Here is a 21,520-nt window from a genome sequence, read left to right on the forward strand (position 1 = left end):
CAGAAAGGGTAGAGAGGCCACCATTATGAGGTGGGCATTTCCTGTGTGGTGGCTGCAACCTCTGTCATCTAATTAAGAAGCTGACTGAAGTTGACCTTAAACTACCCACAAATGACAACTCAAGAGCCATGCCAACTGCAATAGTAAGAACTGCTTCAACCTAATTCAATGCCCATGTTATCTACAGTGCATTGAAATTACAAGACACCCTATAAAAGTAAGGATTAACATGCACAATCAGATGTGAATGCACAGCAACAAGGTTGAATAAGCATTTTACGGATTACAAGGACACACACATTGATATTGTCTGGCTGATTATTGAGAAACCACAAAATGGCCCAAATATCCAGAAGAAGCTTTTGTTGAAGGAACAAAGGTAGGTGTTCAGACTTTAGACTGATTTAATGGGTCTCAAAGACAAGATCCTCTAAACGTTACTCTCAAAATGCTAGAACATCCTGGATCTGTTCTTCACTTTTTCTCCTGTAACCTAATGATTGGCGGTGAATGAGCATTCAAAATTATTTTTCATTATTTTATTTTTTATATTTTCATTTTTTAATAAACATTTTTGAGCACTTCCTCCTGGTCTTATCAGAAAACAAGAAATTCAAGTCATGTACCTTTGGGCTATTAAACATTTATGGTGCATGCATATCTCATCTTGGGGTACAAAAAAGGACATAATTGGTCTCCAGTCTCTACTGAACCAGATTCCACCTGGAGACATCACTCCTTTTACTGTTTTCTAATTGAAACAGTGCCAGTGTGACTCCATTACAAACTATTGGCCATGAAATATAACCTTGCCTCTTGTTTTGTCCCATGCATTATACATATTTATTGGTTTGAAGCCAATATTACTTCTATGGGTGTGCTGAAAAGAGAAATACACACTTACACGCCTGTATAGACCAAAGGCATTTTTGTCTAGTACCTCCCCTCACACCCCCCCCCATTCTAAAATGGCAACTGTAGTATTTAAGGGCCAGTATGATGTATTTATGTCTTTTTTTCTAATAATTACATAAATGTTACAAACTTGCATATCAATGATCAAAGGCACATATTTAGTTATATGGCTTACTTCTACACTTTTCCATATACTTGTATAATAGTTACCTCATATGATTGGTTTACAAATAACAGTGCAGCTACGTCTTCAAGATGGCAATCACACAGAATGACAGCACACAATGCTGTGATTCCACCCTGAAAAGGAAGGCAGTGATACCCCGGAGACATCTAAGAGGGCCTTCACATGGCACTCAACTGAGAGTGATGCTAGCATTCAGTTACTCTCAGAGATCCAAAGCCACAAAATGTGGAGGCAGGAACTTACGGAGCCAGGAGGTCAAAAGCACAGGTCTCCAGGAAAGCAAGCCTGTAATGGAGAATGATGGGAACAGGACAGAGGAAGACTCACCCTGCCCCAAGGGAACTCCAAAGGACCCACTAGCGGAAATGAGCCCTGCAGTTGGAGGCAGATACACGTGGGAGAGAGGAGAGAAGGAGAGGACAGTGCATACCAGGAACAAGCTCATCGGAGGACCTCACAGCCATGAAGGAGGGGATGCTGTGGACGCTAACCCCATGGCCCAGGAAGGCCGTGGTCTCAGGCAAGTGTTGTGTGCCTTTTCTTCCTTTGGGCCAAGCAATACATTACATTACTAAAGGGGAGCCTGTTGATAAGTTTGCTGTAACTTTGCATGGCTGAAAACACATCACATTTATAAGCAAGTATGCATGCTGTGGTTTCACTGAGGGCAAGAGGGATAACACATGGTGCTGGTGATGAAACCGGTATTCTGCTAAAAGCCCATTACTAAGAAATGGCTCTTGTTTATTTCAATCTTTGTGTGGTGAAGGAGAATCAAATTGAAAGTGCTCTGTAAATGATTCGGAATCCTGCTGGAACTAACAGAAGAACAAACAAACACTTGTGGTACACAAATCAGACATATATGTCTGAGTCCTGCTGTGATTGTCAAACTCCTTCACAGTCATGCTTCGGCTCTAGCCCATACATTAAGCCTGGTTTAAAAATGTCTCTCTGGCGGTCCGAAGTTACCGTTCAGGGACTTCAGAAGTAGGGTAGGGCATGTGCTGGGATACTAGTGATTTTCTGTTTTAAAACAAAACCTAACTCAGCAGATCATGGTTGTTTCTGGTCTTGATGAAATGCATGTGACCATTTGGGGCAATTAGGGGCATGAAACATGTCGACCGCACTTTAAAACTAAGGGCTCATTACTATGGATGATTGGTTCAGTTCTGTTTTTAGTCTTGGCACAGACAGTCACCAGGAATAAACACTATCAAAAGAGGGCCCTAACCCAATTTTACCTTCACCTTCACCTAGTCACTTTCCCTCTTAAACCCACTTGAATAGGGCAGTTGCCTTAGTTGTGGCAATTATCAGAAAAGATCTCCACAAGACAGCCTAATTTATTGGCAGCCTGCTGTGTATTGCAGCACCCACCCAGAGAGGAGCTAGCCAAATAATGAAGCATGCCACCTAAGTGGGAGAGGGCTATTGCCTCCTTTATATAGGACTCTCCATGATAAATGTATGACACTGGATCAACCAGCTGATTTGGCTTTGTGGTGCAAAATAGCACACCAGAACTATTTGCAGAAGGCTATCACTATGACCTGGCATTGGATTGACATTCCACAGAGCCAGATAAGGCTTCACTGGTAAAAGCCTGAATGTCACTCACCTCTAAATGAGGTGGGCAAGCTGTGGGGTTGGGTTGTGTGGGAGCCTTGATGAATTTTGCTGTGGTTTCCACTCCACCACATTCTAAATTACTCCCTTTGTTTTACAAGCATGCATAAAAGTAAACCTAAGCAAATGGAAGCCTTAAATGTCAAGATGGGAATTGTGATGCCTTTATGAGGAAATGTCCACACTATTAAATGATCATGAGTGCTTGGTTTGCAGATGCTATCCCGGGTTCACAAAGGTCATGCATTTAATAGATATATTCCCCCCACTAAGTGAGTTATCCTACTCTGACATGCTGAATGGTTCATCTTCATGCTGGCAGTGCAGCAAGGAAGTGAAGCCCCTGAAAGGCCTAACTGATAAATCCTTGCTTTGCATTACCATATACATTTTATAATCACTACCAACCTAGGCAGCGTCTTCCATAAAAACAAAAAAATCAAGAGGGGTCCATAAAAAGAGGGTATTATCTGCAGCTATATCAGGGTGCTTTCAAGGGAATTTAATTGAAGATCAATTACTTAATCATTAAAGACCTTTATCTTGTCAAGGGAGTCATGCTGACTTTTATTAAAGATGTTGCTCACCTTAGGAGCCACCTAAGGAGGAGAGAGGGAAAGAAACACTCAGAAAACTGAAAAGTATTGTATAGCATTTGGGGTGAATTATGAACTCTGAAGGAAGTGGCTCAGATGTTTTTGAAACCTCTTGGATTTTGCCTGCTTCTCCATGCTGATACAAAGATTGCATGCATGAGATTATAGGATAGATAAGGCTGACATGTCAACTACCTGATTAATAACTGCAGGCTACATTAAAATGAGGTGTGATGTGTCAATGGGACGAAGAAAAAGTTCAGCAAAAGGGCTTTCATACTCTAAATTATAAGAATAAACTATTTGGGGCAAAATGGTATCTAAGTCACTCCAATTGTGTTTCTTAGAGGCCACTTTGCCATACTTCAGCTAATCTTTGAAAGTAAGATCGCATTTTGGCAAAGGGTAGGCACTTTGCTTAATCATTCAGACTGGGAATCAGGGAAGTAGCAGGGTAAGGGACTGGAACTCCTATAATGCCTGAAAGGAAAATCTTTCTCAAGAGCCATAAGCACCACCACATCTGTCTGACTCACTATCAATCTGTCAATATAAAGCTACCTTTTTAGCAAAGGGCTCACTGAGGGAACCAGGCAAAAGCAAAAAGTATTAGTATAATATTCGGTTAGAGGACAGCCCATGGGGTATTATGCACAGTGCCTTACACCTTATCTTTTTCAAAAGACAAAAATACATAATTTAAGCCAGTAATTCAGAGACATGATTTGTTTAGACATGAGAAACTTTCATAGATATATTGCATATTTAGAGGTTACAAAGTGAACTACACTTTGTAACCTCTATTACTAATTCCTAAACTTGGGCAAAATATGAGGTTATTCTTCAGTAAAGCTAAAGAATTGAGTTGGTGAGCCTTAGCACATCCAAAATGCCATGGTTCATCAACAGAGAAACACAATGCCATTGTCAGAAATTTGGTTATTAATTGAGAGGGATAGAAGCCCCACTCAGGCAAAAAAACACAATATTTGTCAGGGTTACCACAAAAGTCACTAAATTACTCAGTCCTTAATCCTCTGGTAGTTTGGCACAAAAGCAGTCAGGCTTAACTTAGAGGCAATGTGTAAAGTATTTCAACAGTACACAAATAGTAATAAAGTGAAAAATCCCCAAACCTTTTAGAAAAATAGAGTACATTCTGGTAAATGAAATTATACCAGAATGTCAAACATCCAATCGGTAGAAAATGGGATATTGTACTTTAGTGTTTTTTCATGAAAACAGCTTCAAGAAGCATAATGTGGCACTCATTGTTACCTGGTCATGCTGGACCACGTGAAAGTCACAAGTTCATGTCAATTGTGATGGAGTGGGGGCCCAGTACAGAGACCAGGTTAGTCCAGCTGAAGAGTTACCTTCTCAAGTTGAGTAGAAATATTTCTGGCCTTGAGGAGGAGGCGTTTGCATAAGGAGCAGGTCAAGAGTTGCGCATGTTCATTGCTGCAATGTGAAGAACCAGTCATTGCTAGAGCTTCACGTTCATTGACCGTAGTGGACAGTCACTGTCAGCACAAGGTACAGGTCTTTCATTACAGGTCATCGCAGATGGTCACCGTGAAGAACAGGTCTCACTGCATCTCTGCATTGTTGGTCAGCACAGGCGGCAGAATTTTGGCACAAATGTGCCCATTCACAGTTGCAAATAACCCAAACTTCAGGATTTTCACTTTTCTTTTCAGGAAGAGCACTAACTGCTGCTAGCCAAGGCTCCAGACCTGAGGGACACCTCTTGGGGATCAGGACTCACTCCAGCACAGGCCAACAGCAGAACTCAGGCAGGATCAGCTGGTGCCTGTCAGTGACAAGGAAGCTTTTGAAAGCTTATTTGTCATATTGCTCACACAGGAGGTCAGCCAACTGACTCTTGGAGTCACTGTGGGTAGCCTGCGATCAAGGAAAACAGGTCCAATCTTCCTTCTTCAGGCAGCATGGCAGCCCTTTCAGCAGCAGGGCAGCCATCCTGACAACAGGGCAGTCCTTCTTCTGAATCTTCCACAGGTGCAGGCGTGTTCAAATGAATGATTCAGAAGATCCTGCTTTTATACCTGGTCCCAGGCTTTGTATAGGAATTTTGTGGCAACTGCAAGGATTTTGTGTGTATTGTTTTTTCTACCTTATAGATACGCTCCCCTTCGCGCTCTGCATCAGGAGTGATTTACAACATCAGCAGCCCAGTAGTCTCCTGTCTGGGGGCCTCACTGGTTAAAGCATTTCTGCTCACCTGACCTGAGTTTTTACTCAGTGGTAGGTCCAGTAGGGGACCTTGGTGCTGCAGGTGAGTGGGGTATTACTGGGGGGGCAAGGTGTGTTCTTTTTAGGAGCATTTTGCATTGTGAGCAGTGTGTGTTTGGGAGGCACTTTTCAGGGTTATTGGCTAACATTCAGATTTAGTATTGGGGCATTATGTGGGCTTTAGTGCCAGACATTTATTACACCAATTAGTAAGCAGCTTGCTTTGTGTTATTTAAGGGAACGTAGTACTGTACATTTTTGGGGATCTGCTTGGTCTGGGCTATAATGTATTGGTTGCATCATGTCTCGGAATGTTCGGAACAATGCCAAGCGATTGCAAACTGAGTAATTGCTGGAGGCCTTGGTGCTTAAGATGGATGCTATGGACCAGGCAATTGCGTTTTTAAAGTCACAGCCACCTGGGGTGCCTGTAGAGCAAGTTGAGAGGCTTAGGAGGGGGGGAGTGCCTCCTAAAGGAGGCATTCCACCCAGTCCTGAAGAAGTCCAGTGCACAGGGAGGAGTAAGGGGGTTTGCAGGGACAGGTAGCAGTTGTCCCCCAGTACGTCTGGGGTGAAGGGTACTAGCCCTTTGGTTGCAGTGCTGGTCAGTCTGACCCCAGTTCTGAATAACTCTCCAGCTTTGGATAACTCTTGCCAGGTGACAGTGCAGTTCAGTACAATGCCACAGCGGTAAAGGGGCTGGCTTTGGTAGCAACACTGGTGCCTCTGAACTCGGCTATGGGTAATTCATGCCAGGTCGCAGTACAGGGTAATGCCACAGCAGTGACAGGGCTGGTGGCAGCTGGTAGCATTGTGCACAATGTTGATGGGATTATGGCTATCGGCGTGACCTCCATGAGAGAGCCCGCCCAGTTGGATTTGATGGCTAATGTGGCAACTGTATTGTGTTGGATCTCAGAGGTGGGAAGGCTGTCTACCACCTAGTGGGGAACACCTTAGTGGGAACTCAGAAGGTGACTTTTTGGAGAGGGCTAGGTGCTTAGTTGCTCTCCTGGGTGGCACAAAGGGCAGCCAAGGGTCTCAAGGGCACTCAGCGGGGCTATGTGTCCACCACAGGGCCTAAATGGGGTTCCCCCCTCTGCTATTGCAGCCCCAACAGGGCGTTGGGCTCAACAGACTGAGGGGCTTCCACACAGCCAACTAACCAAACTCCTTCTGCATCTGGTACCTCTGAATCGTGGCACACCCAAGGGAGCTGCAGCAACAGCGACGTTTCCCCTTGCCTAGGGAGTGGCTACTTCAGCTATGGGGCCTTCTTTACTGGGTGTGGGTTTGGGTGATATTCGCTCTGAACACGAACAGCTGGGTATGCATGTGTCAATGGAAATGAAAGAGAAAATATGGAAGGGTGCGTATGTGGGCATTTTTGATTTTCTGGTGGATAAGTCTGAGAGGGAGGGGGCCAAGGGTTGTAAAGAATGTTCACACTCTAGAGATTGTGGCCATTGACCATAAAAGAAAAAGGGCTTTCTCAAATTATCAGGCCATTATGGCAGAACGCTTCAATAACCTGGGAGCTCAACTGGCATGTTATTAGAATAGGATTGTGTGTGCTCATGACAAATATGGTGGGTCGGCCTGGAAGGACTATGATAACAAACTCAGGAGGGTTAAGGCCGATGGGCCCACCCAGGGAAGAGCCCAGATTGATATCATCACTTGGCTACGTTATATGAAGCGGCTGGTTGCTGCCAATATCCAGCCCTTTCGGACAGGAACAGGATCCACTAATAGCCCAGCAGGGGGGACAAAGAAAGGGACCTGATGGAATTTCAACTGGTGTTCCTCCAGGAAGTTTTAGATTCAAACATTGTTGTTCATTGTGTGGATTAGCATCCCACCCAGAATCCAAGTGTAGTAAAAAGTCAAAAGACAAGGATGCAAAAAAGCAGGAATGAATACTTGGACTTTTGCAAAACTCCCTCCTCAGTTAATTTGACAGCAATGGTCCATTGGCTTAATACTTACACTAACCATTCAGCGGCACAGACATTATATGAGGGCTTTAAGGAAGTCTTCAGGATTCCAGTTGGTGGTTATGTTGGCTCCCCTTTTCATTTAGAAATCAGCAATCTCTCAGGTCCAACCCAGGGGTAGCCAGGACAGAGTCAAAAAGAACTGGGCTTCAGTCAGGTGTTGGGTCTCTTTAACGTAGTCCTGCTTGAGTGCCTCATTTGTTCCTCCCTGGGGGTGGTTCCTAGAAAAGAACCAAGAGAGTTCAGATTGACACATAAACTTTCAGCCCCAAAGGGTCAATCTGTGAATGAGGCTATTGATGAGGCTTTCTCCTTGGTTAAATATGAATCCGTTGATCAGGTGATTCAGATTCCATGGGAGCTGGGTCCTGGAGCCCTTTTAGCAAAGTTTGACATTGAGTCTGCTTTCTGTTTGCGCCCAGTCCACCCTCAGGATTTTCACCTGCTGTTTCCAATTTGAGGGAGCCTTTTACTTTGATAAGTGTATGCCAATGGGCTGCTCCATGTCCTGTTCCTACTTTGAGAAGTTTAGCACATTCCTCAAATGGATTTTCAGGTGGAAGTCGGGACACCAATAGGTGCTGCACTACCTAGAAGATTGTCTCTTCCTGGGTCCATCTGGTACTGAAAGATCCCCTGAGGCCTTGGGGGTAGGCCTTGGGGTTCTTTCAGGATTTGATAGAGGAGTTTTGGGTCCCGCTAGCACAGGGCAAGACACTGGGACCTGCTACCACGATTGAGGTCTTGGGAATTGAGCTGGATTTGGTGGCAGAGGTGTTGAGACTTCTGCTGGAGAAGGTCAATGCCTTTTCCCAAGCTCTGCAGGCATGCCTGGAAGCTATAAAGGTAGGTCATATTACACCAGTTACAGGTTCTGGTTGGGCAGCTCAAATTTGCACTGCAGATCATTCCCTTGGGAGCCCCTTCTCTCAATCCATTGCCCAAACTATGTCGGGCTGAAGGTAGAGCATCATCACATCAGACTGTCCAGTGAGGTCAGGCAGGACATGAAAATCTGGGAGTCACTCCTGTGTGATTTCAATGGAATGGTGGTGTGGCCTGGACATCCTAGAGCCAATGAAGAGCAGGGTCTTTTTACTGATGCAGTGGTTAGCGAAGGGTTTGGTGCAATTTTGAGGACAGCATGGTGTGCACAGTGGTGGCCAAAGGAATGGGTGCAGATGGGTTGGTTAGTATCATTGGTTTTCTTTAGCTGTTTCCAATCCAAGTGGCATTGACTGTTAGGCCCATGCAGTTCTGAAATCAGTCTGTAGTGTTCTGGTCTGAAAATATGAAGGTGGCGGACTGCATCAATTCGCAAGCTGCGTAGTGTAAGATAATTTTGAGTGTTCTGATTAAATTGTACTGCTATGTTTGAAATTGAATGCACTCTTCAGAGCCAAGTATGTGTTGGGTGTGTTAAGCAATGCTGCTGATGCCTTGCCTTGTTTAAGATACAGGTGTTCAGATTACATCATCCAGGAGCGGCGGAGTTCCCCACACCTTTCCGGGACCATCTGTGGCGTCTTGGTTCCCAAGATTACCAGACCTTATGGCAGCCAGTTTAGTGCCCAGGAGCAGGAGGGCCTACAAGGGGGCGTTTAGTGCTTATTGCAAATTCTTGGGGTGCACAAGGACTGTGGATTGGTTTGCTTCATCCTCAGTTATGCCAATCCTGGGGACACTTAGGGATGAGGGCCGGGTGGTGGCTTGCACCAGGACCCACACTTACTAGGATCTCCTTTTTCATGTAAATGCTGGGGCATGCGGGTGGGACCAAGTCCTTCTTGGTTAAAAGGGCCTTGAGGAGTGGGCAGCATCTGGAAGGGACTAGATTGGATTCTAGGCACCCTATTTACACTGTAAAATTGGCAGCAATTCTGGAAGTTTTGAGAGACATCTGTAGGTCCCCGGGGAGGTCAGCCTATTTAGGGCAGCATTTATCCTTACCTTTTATTGAGCTCTTAGGCTGAGCGAGTTGGTAGCTAAGAAAAAGAAGGACACTGAGGAGGAAAGCTTCAACTGGCAGATATTCAGAGGCGGGATGGGGCTCAGACTCTGGCAATTAATATCCCCTGTTCCAAGGTAGACTAGGTTGGTAGGGGTGAACACATCCTATTGCATAGGACCAGGGTAATGAATGCTGTCCTGTCCATAACTTGGAATGTTTTGTGTGTCAACGGGCTCAGGGTGTTGGGGGCCCTGACTGGTGCACACTGATGGCACCCCTCTGACCAGGTACAAGTTCTCTAAGATACTGAAGGGTGCTCTGCAGGTGATGGGGTTTGACTTGTCCACATTTGGAACTCACTCCTTTAGAATTGGGGTGGCCACTGCGGTGGGGGCAATGGGGCTCTCAGGCATGGCAGTTCAAGAGATTGGCAGGTGATCCTCGGACTGTTAAAAGCTCTATGTGAGACTGTATGTTGTAAGTAGTGCACCTGATGTCCGTTTCTCTTCTCCTCTCCTTCTCTTTCCCTTAATGCAGGTGTTATGTGTGAGAACTGAGAAGTGATTTGGAGTTCTGGTGGCCCTGGTACACACACGGTCCAACAAGATCACAGATGTGTGGGTCATTTACTATTTTTATGTAATGTGAACAGGGGAACTATATTCCAGAAGAGTTGTTGCGTCCAGGGTGCAGCTGGTGCGGTACCACCTCTCCTTCTATGGTTGTGGAGGTTTGAAGCCCACACAACTAAGGACTGTGCTGGAGACATTGCTGCCTAGGGGGTGTGCACCCCCTGGCATCATCATACTGCATCTAGGTGGCAGTGACTTGGTTCATATTGACCGGGCACTCGTAATTGAACTTCTGATTTCTGAGATCAGTTGGCTAAGTAAGAGATTCCCTTAGGCAGAGCTAGCTTGGTCGGGTATCATCCCCAGGTTGCAGTGGAGGAATGGCTTTTTGGTCAGATCCCTGATTGACTTGGTGAAGTTTATAAACAACAAGATTGGTAAGCTGTTCAGACCACCCACTCTGTCGACTAAACCACACGTGTACATGAAAGGTGAACATTTTGTCTTGCAGGATATGGTGCACCTGTCATGGATTGGCAAACAAATGTTTATAGAGAACTTGTTAGCCTGGTAGGTACAACACCCTCAATAAGATGACGGTTGGGAAGGCAGATAGTAAGTGAACTATACTGGCCTGTGGCGGGGTGAGATCATGACTGGTAGGGCAATTTGGCATACCTTTCCTTACTTAGACTTGACAGTGATGTCACTGGGGCCTCCATGGAATGCTGGCAGGGAACTGAATCGAATATCCAGTGGTTCGAGATGTGTTTATTATTGCCTATTATGATACAAACCGTTGTTGGGGAAGGGCTATTTCTGGGATTGAGGAGGAAGGCCTTGGCGGTACAGGTGAGATTAAATGTGCCAGTTGGGAGCACTCCAGTTTTGCCATGTGTTAAGGTGAGAGCACAAGCACTTTAGCACTGATTAGCAGGGAAAAAGTGCACATAGTCTTACAAGTCACCAGGTTCAGCAAAGGAAAGCAGAGGAAGACAAAAGTCTAGGGTGACCCTGCCGAAAGGGACATGTCCAACAACTATTTTAAAGGCAAATATTACTTAGAGACCACCTGAGCCCAAGGCAAGGAGAAACAACCCACAATGAATTAGGATAAACTAAACAAGAGTGTTTACAGAATAAACAAAACATTTGCCTTTTTAAGAATCCAAAACAAAATCAAACAGTTGAAGAACAATGTCAAAATAGAAAAGAAAAAATAGCGAAAGCAGACAGTGGCAAAAGGAAACATGTTCGTTATATTGATAAACAGAATAAGGCAAATACCATTATTTGATAGTAAAAAACGAATAAAAAGAGTGCCAAAACAGAAAAGAAAACATAGTGAAAGCAGGTAGTAACAAAAAGTAGCATGTGCGTTAAAAAATAATCAAAATAAGGCAAGAGCTATTATGTAATAGTATAAAATTAGGGTGAGTAAGGACACAGAGAAGAGCGGTACTAAAAAAGGAAACTGAGCTACACTGTTTTGTACTTGGTGCATTTGCTCTGTAACACTCCTGTGTCGGTGAGGTCATGTTTGTGTCAGTACTGCTGAGTAGAATGTGATTGAGTAAAGCTCTTTGGGCTTTACTTTAAACTTGTGTTTCTATTATGTATTGCTAAGTTGCAGATTATGCGTCTATGAGTAGATTGGGGAACCCCTTATCTATAAGAATTGAAAAAAGAGGTTTATTAAGTACAAACTGCTGGTTAATATTATATAAGGCATTTGACCTTTCCATCTAAGGGCCGCATGTGGTATAGGATCAGGTAGGTGGTAAAAAAGTGACTCCAAAAACTTAGATGGCGACCATGGAGTTTCACAATATTGAACTGTTATAGTTTCTGTCATTGTGGCTACCGTTACAAATACTGATTTTTCGCGCCATTGTTTTATGATCATTATTGATATAGCTGAAGGTACGAGAGTGCCTAAGACTCTTGCTCAACTCTACTGAAATCAGTGACTAAATTGTTCCAATCTGTGTTTGGATAGAATGCCTCCGATCCTCAGATTCTTACTATGATGGCTGCAAATGAGTTTTGAAAAAAATAAAAATATTGTATTTGTAAGGAAATAACCAGAAAAAGCTGAAGGTGTTCCTTCTATACAAAGACCTATGCCAAAGTGTACAAGTGTTGCCTGCCTACTGTTCTTTCCAACAGCCACATCATTTTGCATGTAAGCTAGAGTATCCTTGCAATTGCTAATAGCCTTTACTTTCAGAAAGAAACTCAGGAGTATGTTTCAAGAAAGTGGCACAGCGCTGCGCCAAAATTGACAGTGGCATGCTGTGTCACTTCAGAAATGTAGGGATGCTCCATATTTACAGATATATGGCACACCCCAATATATTTACAAATATATATTCCCCTAATACAGCCGCTAAATTTAGTTGCCCAGAGCTTAAGCATACACCCTTGCGCCATAGTGCAAGAGTGCCTGACTTGTAGGGAATGATTGTTTATGTGCAGGAAGATGTCCCTTCCTGCACATAAACAATCAATAATGGTGATTTGTTACTCCTATGTGTGCTGCATAATGCAGCACACATAGAAGTAGCAAATCGTCAATATTTTGTGATTGTTTATTTGCTGGGAGGGACACCTTCCTGCACATAAACAATCATTGATGCCCTCTTGCTCTTTTTGTGAGCATAGAAAAAGCAAACAGAAGGAGAAATATTTCTCTCCTTGTTTTGTCATGCTTATGCCACCCCAGGGGTCACATTAGTTATTGGTGTTGCCTCAGACTGACATTTCCTTGTAAATCTGGGTCAAAAGCGAAGGGAGAACGGATTAATGAAGGAATGAAGAGATGGATGGATGAGTGAGTGAGTGAAAGGTTGGTTGGAGGAGTGGAAGTAAATGTATAGATGTATGGAGTGAAAGGATGGATGGCTGAGCAAAAGGATGAATGGATGATTGAAACAATGGATGAATTAATGAATGGATGTAATGTCATGGATAAGTGAAAGGATGGATGACTGAGTGAAAGGATAGCTATATTTGATGACAAGTGAGTAGCCAGAAAATTTTAAACAAAGGTTATGTGCAAGAATCAAGTGAGGCAAGTCATCATGCCCCTCCCAAAAGAGCTTGCTTGGCTTTTCCATCCAAGCATCTATCATCTTTTCATTCTTCCAGCCACCTGCTGATAGCCCCCATTTTACCATTACATTCTGTCCAGTGGTGTAATAAAACTTGACCCCCCCCCCTGCAAAGTACATGGAAGCACCCCAGGACTCAGGAGCACTCAGGCCAAGGTATTGTACCGAGGGGGCCCCCTGGAGCTCAGCTCAGCACCTTGGGGGCTGCAAGGGTTAATGTTACACAACTGATTTTGTCATCCATTCGGTCTGTCACCATTCTGTCAGTCCATCCCCCCATCCATATCCAAACTTACCGACCATGTAATGCGGGGGTTGGCCTGTATTCAACCTAGCACGGCCCCCCTCCTTGAGCCTTTTACTAAAAGAGAAGGGGGTCACGCGACCACCTGCATGAGCCTAATATGTGCCAGGAATCCCATCCCCTGGGACTTCGTTTCAATATAGGTGGGTGCCCTGGTGCCCACTTGAGGCACCCACAAACAGCACATTGGGGCAGAGTGCGGGAGATAGCATTGCTCTAACTCAGAGGGAGCAACTAATTATGCTTGCTCCCTCCGAGTGGGAGCAATATGTCTCTTCTTTCCCTGCCCGCATAAGTGCAGGCAGAGAAATAGAACACAAGTCTGCTACAAGCCAGCAAGAGCATTTTTACATCTCCCACCAGATAGCAGCAGGCTTAGAATGTTCTCCCATTTGGTGGGAGATTTGAAAATGCTCCTGTCAGGCACGAGGAAACAAGTTTCCCTGCCAGCAAAAGTAGGAAATAGAATGATGGATAGGAGCCCCCTCAAGGACCCTCCAGGGCCAACTCCTGGTATGTCCTGGGTTGCCCCTACCCAGGACATGGCTGCTTGTTTTTGCTTGGTGGGAGCTGACAGCTCCCACTAAGCAAAGCAAACAAACTCCAGTTTCTGACAGCGAGAGCTCTCAAACAACTCCCACTTGCAGAAAGCGGAGTTTTCATCTGCAAATATGCAAAAGGTAAGACAGATGAAAACATTGCTCCCGCAAGAAGGGCACTGCTATTTAATACAGCTCCCTTCTTCTGGGAGCAATGCCAGCTCCCAAAGTAAGGGGGAGCTGGCTAGGACTGTGGGGGGGCAATAATAGGATGGAAGAGAGAAAGAGAGAGATTGTCATTGCAATGGTCTCTCCATGCAATGACTTCAAACTGTCATAGTGGGAAGATGTTTGGTTCGAATGTTATAGTTACGTTTGGATGCAGAGCAGAACAGAGTCAGTTCTGGCCTAATGGTCACAATGTTGTGCTGTCACTCAGGAGGTTGAAGGTTCACATCCAAGTATCAGTTGGCAGTGTGTTTGTTTATTTAATGGTTTTTTCAAATGTTAAACCTTCCTAGTGATGGAACATTCACATTTTTGTATGTCTAGAAGCATTACAGCAAAGAATCACCAATGGCCTAAAGGTTAATGATACAGACTTTTGCATTGAAAGTTTAGGGTTCTTGTCCAGGCGTGTCTGTGGTCATTTCCCTCCTTTAATTTGTTTTCAACATCAAAAGTTTAAAGTTCATAATGAAAGGTGATCTCACTCTTTTTAATTGGCAAATACATTTTTCTTTTCATTTTGTCCAAAAATATCTCATTATAAGAAAATCATTCACCAAAGCCTAAAAAACTCTCTCACCGGCTCACTCTCTTTCTCTCTCTCTCAATTTCTCTTTTTCAATCTCTTTCACCCACTCACACATCCACTCAGACCCTTGTGCAACCTCTCACAGCCTACTCAGACCCTCATGCACCCCCTCACAGACCCACTCAGACACACACACCCACTCACACACCTACTCAGATTCTCACAGACCCACTGAAACCCTCATGCACTCACTCACAGACCCAGAAACTGACGCACCTACTAAGACACTGATGCACCTACTCTAACACCCAGAGAGACACTCTCACCCCCAGATACACCCTCTCACACCTATTCTCACACCTAGGGAGACAGGCCATGGGCAATTCCCATCACGCATGGCCAAAGGGCATGTGATTAGGTGGGTAGGGGGGTTGGCCACAGACCCTGCGGCCAGCCACAGCCGCACACAGGCAAGGGCCTTGCACAGTGGTGGTTGGATTAATGTATAGTAATGAAATTTACTTTACATTTAAAAAAACATAGATATTTGTAGGAGGCTGGACTGGCTTGTAGTGAGTACCAAGTGGTACTTGCACCTTGCACCAGGCCCAGTTATCCCTTATTAGTGTATAGGGTATCCAGCAGCTTAGGCTGATAGATAATGGTAGCTTAGCAGAGCAGCTCAGGCTGAACTAGGAGACGTGTGAAGCTACTACAGTACCACTTAGTGTCATATGCACAATATCATAAGAAAACACAATACACAGTTATACTAAAAATAAAGGTACTTTATTTTTATGACAATATGCCAACGTATCTTAGAGTGTACCCTCAGTGAGAGGATAGGAAATATACACAAGATATATATACACAATAGCAAAAATATGCAGTATAGTCTTAGAAAACAGTGCAAACAATGTATAGTTACAATAGGATGCAATGGGGAAACATAGGGATAGGGGCAACACAAACCATATGCTCCAAAAGTGGAATGCAAACCACGAATGGACCCCAAACCTATGTGACCTTGTAGAGGGTCGCTGGGACTATTAGAAAATAGTGAGAGTTAGAAAAATAACCCTCCCCAAGACCCTGAAAAGTGAGTGCAAAGTGCACCAAAGTTCCCCTAAGGACAAAAGAGTCGTGTTAGAGGAATAATGCAGGAAAGACACAAACCAGCAATGCAACAACTGTGGATTTCCAATCTAGGGTACCTGTGGAACAAGGGGACCAAGTCCAAAAGTCACAAGCAAGTCGGAGATGGGCAGATGCCCAGGAAATGCCAGCTGCGGGTGCAAAGAAGCTTCTACTGGACAGAAGAAGCTGAGGTTTCTGCAGGAACAAAAAGGGCTAGAGACTTCCCCTTTGGTGGACGGATCCCTCTTGCCTTGGAGAGTCGTGCAAAAGTGTTTTCCCGCCGGAAGGACGCCAACAAGCCTTGCTACACGCAAATCGTGCATTTGGCGTTTTTGGATGCTGCTGGGGCCCAGGAGGTCGCAAATTGGACCTGAAGAGAGAGGGGACGTCGAGCAAGACAAAGAGCCCTCACTAAAGCAGGTAGCACCCGGAGAAATGCCAGAAACAGGCACTACGAGGATGCGTGAAACGGTGCTCGCCGAAGTTGCACAAAGGAGTCCCACGTCGCCGGAGACCAACTTAGAAAGTCGTGCAATGCAGGTTAGAGTGCCGTGGACCCAGGCTTGGCTGTGCACAAAGGATTTCTGCCGGAAGTGCACAGGGGCCGGAGTAGCTGCAAAGTCGCGGTTCCCAGCAATGCAGCCCAGCGAGGTGAGGCAAGGACTTACCTCCACCAAACTTGGGCTGAAGAGTCACTGGACTGTGGGGGTCACTTGGACAGAGTCGCTGGATTCGAGGGACCTCGCTCGTCGTGCTGAGAGGAGACCCAAGGGACCGGTGATGCAGCTTTTTGGTGCCTGCGGTTGCAGGGGGAAGATTCCGTCGACCCACGGGAGATTTCTTCGGAGCTTCTGGTGCAGAGAGGAGGCAGGCTACCCCCACAGCATGCACAAGCAGGAAAACAGTCGAGAAGGCGGCAGGATCAGCGTTACAGAGTTGCAGTAGTCGTCTTTGCTACTATGTTGCAGGTTTGCAGGCTTCCAGCGCGGTCAGCGGTCGTTTCCTTATCAGAAGGTGAAGAGAGAGATGCAGAGGAACTCGGCTGAGCTCATGCATTCGTTATCTAAAGTTTCCCCAGAGACAGAGACCCTAAATAGCCAGAAAAGAGGGTTTGGCTACCTAGGAGAGAGGAAAGGCTACTAACACCTGAAGGAGCCTATCAGCAGGAGTCTCTGACGTCACCTGGTGGCACTGGCCACTCAGAGCAGTCCAGTGTGCCAGCAGCACCTCTGTTTCCAAGATGGCAGAGGTCTGGAGCACACTGGAGGAGCTCTGGACACCTCCCAGGGGAGGTGCAGGTCAGGGGAGTGGTCACTCCCCTTTCCTTTGTCCAGTTTCGCGCCAGAGCAGGGGCTAAGGGGTCCCTGAACCGGTGTAGACTGGCTTATGCAGAATTGGGCACATCTGTGCCCAACAAAGCATTTCCAGAGGCTGGGGGAGGCTACTCCTCCCCTGCCTTCACACCATTTTCCAAAGGGAGAGGGTGTCACACCCTCTCTCAGAGGAAGTTCTTTGTTCTGCCATCCTGGGCCAGGCCTGGCTGGACCCCAGGAGGGCAGCTGCCTGTCTGAGGGGTTGGCAGCAGCAGCAGCTGCAGTGAAACCCCAGGAAGGGCAGTCTGGCAGTACCAGGGTCTGTGCTACAGACCACTGGGATCATGGAATTGTACCAACAATGCCAGGATGGCATAGAGGGGGCAATTTCATGATCATAGACATGTTACATGGCCATATTCGGAGTTACCATGGTGAAGCTACATATAGGTAGTGACCTATATGTAGTGCACACGTGTAATGGTGTCCCCGCACTCACAAAGTTCAGTGAATTGGCTCTGAACAATGTGGGGGCACCTTGGCTAGTGCCAGGGTGCCCTCACACTAAGTAACTTTGCACCTAACCTTTACCAGGTAAAGGTTAGACATATAGGTGACTTATAAGTTACTTAAGTGCAGTGTAAAATGGCTGTGAAATAACGTGGACGTTATTTCACTCAGGCTGCAGTGGCAGGCCTGTGTAAGAATTGTCAGAGCTCCCTATGGGTGGCAAAAGAAATGCTGCAGCCCATAGGGATCTCCTGGAACCCCAATACCCTGGGTACCTCAGTACCATATACTAGGGAATTATAAGGGTGTTCCAGTAAGCCAATGTAAATTGGTAAAAATGGTCACTAGCCTGTCAGTGACAATTTGGAAAGAAATGAGAGAGCATAACCACTGAGGTTCTGATTAGCAGAGCCTCAGTGAGACAGTTAGTCACTACACAGGTAACACATTCAGGCACACTTATGAGCACTGGGGCCCTGGGTTACCAGGGTCCCAGTGACACATACAACTAAAACAACATATATACAGTGAAAAATGGGGGTAACATGCCAGGCAAGATGGTACTTTCCTGCACAACCCCCCCCCCAAACGAAGGACAATAAGACTAGCCATTACCTGATGAGTCTTCATTGTCTAAGTGGAAATATCTGGAGAGTCCATCTGCATTGGAGTGGCTACTCCCAGGTCTATGTTCCACTGTATAGTCCATTCCCTGTAGGGATATGGACCACCTCAACAATTTAGGATTTTCACCTTTCATTTGTTTTAGCCAAAGTAGAGGTTTGTGGTCTGTCTGAACAATGAAGTGAGTGCCAAACAGGTATGGCCTCAACTTCTTCAGAGCCCAGACCACAGCAAAGGCCTCCCTCTCAATGGCAGACCAACGCTTTTCTCTAGGGGTCAACCTTCTACTAATAAAAGCAACAGGTTGATCCTGGCCCTCAGAATTAAGTTGTGATAGGACTGCCCCTACTCCTAATTCAGATGCATCAGTTTGGACATAGAATTTTTTAGAGTAACAAGGGCTTTTCAGGACAGGTGCAGAGCACATGGCCTGCTTCAGCTCCTCAAAAGCTTTCTGACAGCTTGCTGTCCATAATACCTTTTTAGCCATTTTCTTGGATGTGAGGTCATTAAGAGGGGCTGCAATGGAGCCATAGTTCTTAATGAACCTCCTGTAATACCCAGTGAGGCCTAGGAAGGCTCTCACCTGAGTCTGAGTGGTAGGGGGAACCCAATCAATAATAGTTTGGATTTTCCCCTGAAGTGGTGCAATCTGTTCCCCACCAACAAGGTGTCCCAGATAAACCACCTTACCCTGCTCTATCTGGCACTTTGAAGCCTTGATAGTGAGGCCTGCCTTTTGCAGGGCCTCCAAAACTTTCCAAAGGTGGACCAGGTGATCATCCCAGCTGGAGCTAAAGACAGCTATATCGTCCAAATATGCTGCACTGAAAGCTTCCAGCCCTTGCAGGACTGTGTTCACCAACCTCTGAAAAGTGGCAGGTGCATTTTTCAAACCAAAAGGCATTACAGTAAACTGGTAATGTCCTCCAATGGAAGAAAATGCAGTCTTAGGTTTAGCATCTTCTGACAATTTGATCTGCCAATACCCTGCAGTCAAATCAAAAGTGCTTAGATACTTGGCAGATGCCAGTGTATCTATAAGCTCATCTGCCCTGTGTATAGGGTGAGCATCAGTTTTGGTTACCAAGTTGAGACCTCTATAGTCTACACAAAACCTCATTTCCTTCTTTCCATCTTTAGAATTGGGTTTTGGTACCAGTACCACAGGAGAAGCCCATGGACTGTCAGAGTGCTCAACCACTCCTAGTTCCAACATTTTCTGAACTTCTTGCTTTATGCAGTCCCTGACATGGTCAGGCTGCCTATAGATCTTACTTTTGACAGGTAAACTGTCTCCAGTATCTATAGTGTGCTCACACCAAGAAGTGGTGCCTGGCACAGTAGAGAAGAGTTCTGAAAATTGTCCTAGGAGATTTATGCAATTATCTTTCTGCTCAGCAGTAAGACAATCAGCCAAAACTACACCTTCCACAAGAGCATCTTGTTCTGTGGAAGAGAAGAGATCAGGTAGAGGATCACTGTCTTCTTCCTGTCCCTCATCTGTTGCCATGAGCAGGGTGAGATCAGCCCTGTCATAGTAGGGTTTCAGGCGGTTGACATGGAGCACCCTAAGGGGACTCCTGGCAGTGCCTAAGTCAACCAAGTAGGTGACTTCACCCTTCTTTTCAACAATTGTGTGGGGTCCACTCCATTTATCTTGGAGTGCTCTTGGGGCCACAGGCTCCAAGACCCACACTTTCTGCCCTGGTTGGTACTGAACCAAAACAGCCTTCTGATCATGCCATTGCTTCTGGAGCTCTTGGCTGGCCTGAAGGTTTTTACTGGCCTTTTTCATGTACTCAGCCATCCTTGATCTGAGGCCAAGTACATAATCCACAATATCCTGCTTAGGAGCTTTTAAAGGTTGTTCCCAACCCTCCTTTACAAGTGTGAGTGGACCCCTAACAGGGTGTCCAAAAAGAAGTTCAAAGGGGCTGAAGCCCACTCCTTTCTGGGGTACCTCCCTGTAGGCAAAAAGGAGGCATGGTAGAAGGATATCCCATCTCCTGCGGAGTTTTTCAGGGAGTCCCATAATCATGCCTTTGAGAGTTTTATTAAATCTCTCCACCAGTCCATTTGTTTGTGGATGATAGGGTGTTGTGAACTTGTAAGTTACACCACACTCCTTCCACATGGCCTTTAAGTATGCAGACATGAAATTGCTTCCTCTGTCTGATACTACTTCCTTTGGGAAGCCCACCCTGGAAAATATTCCCAGGAGGGCCTTTGCCACTGCAGGAGCTGTAGTGGTCCTTAAAGGAATAGCTTCAGGATATCTTGTGGCATGGTCCACTACCACCAAGATAAACCTATTGCCTGAAGCAGTAGGAGGGTCAAGGGGGCCAACTATGTCAACCCCTACCCTTTCAAAGGGAACCCCAACCACAGGCAGTGGGATAAGGGGTGCCTTTGGAGTGCCACCTGTCTTGCCACTGGCTTGACAGGTTTCACAGGACTTACAAAATTCCTTTGTGTCCTCAGACATCCTAGGCCAATGAAACAATGGAACCAATCTGTCCCTAGTTTTCATTTGACCCAGGTGCCCAGCTAGGGGAATGTCATGTGCCAGTGTTAGGAGGAACTTTCTGTACTCCTGAGGAATCACTAATCTCCTGGCAGCTCCAGGTTTAGGATCCCTATGCTCAGTGTACAAGAGGTTGTCCTCCCAGTAAACTCTGTGAGAGTCACTGACATCCCCATTAGCCTGTTTGACAGCTTGCTGTCTGAGACCCTCTAATGTGGGACAGGTTTGCTGTGCCACACTCAGCTCCTCCCTGGCAGGCCCCCCTTCACCCAAAAGCTCAGCAGTGTCTGCTTCCAGCTCCTCTGGTGTAGGTTCTGCACAGGGAGGGAATTCTTCTTCCTCAGAATTAGAATCCACTGTAGAGGGAGGGATAGTAGGAAGTGGTTTGCTTCTACTAGCCCTAGCTTTAGGGAGCACTTGGTCCATTGTTCCAGGATCCAAGCTTCCCTGTCCTTTTTGCTTTTTGGCCTGAGCCCTTGTCAAAGCAAAAATATGCCCTGGGATGCGCAGCATTGCTGCATGGGCCTCCAACTCCACATCTGACCAAGCTGATGTCTCCAAATCATTCCCTAATAGACAGTCTACAGGTAAAT

The sequence above is a fragment of the Pleurodeles waltl genome, chromosome 1_1 (assembly GCF_031143425.1).
Source record: "Pleurodeles waltl isolate 20211129_DDA chromosome 1_1, aPleWal1.hap1.20221129, whole genome shotgun sequence".
Taxonomy (NCBI): Eukaryota; Metazoa; Chordata; class Amphibia; order Caudata; family Salamandridae; genus Pleurodeles; species Pleurodeles waltl.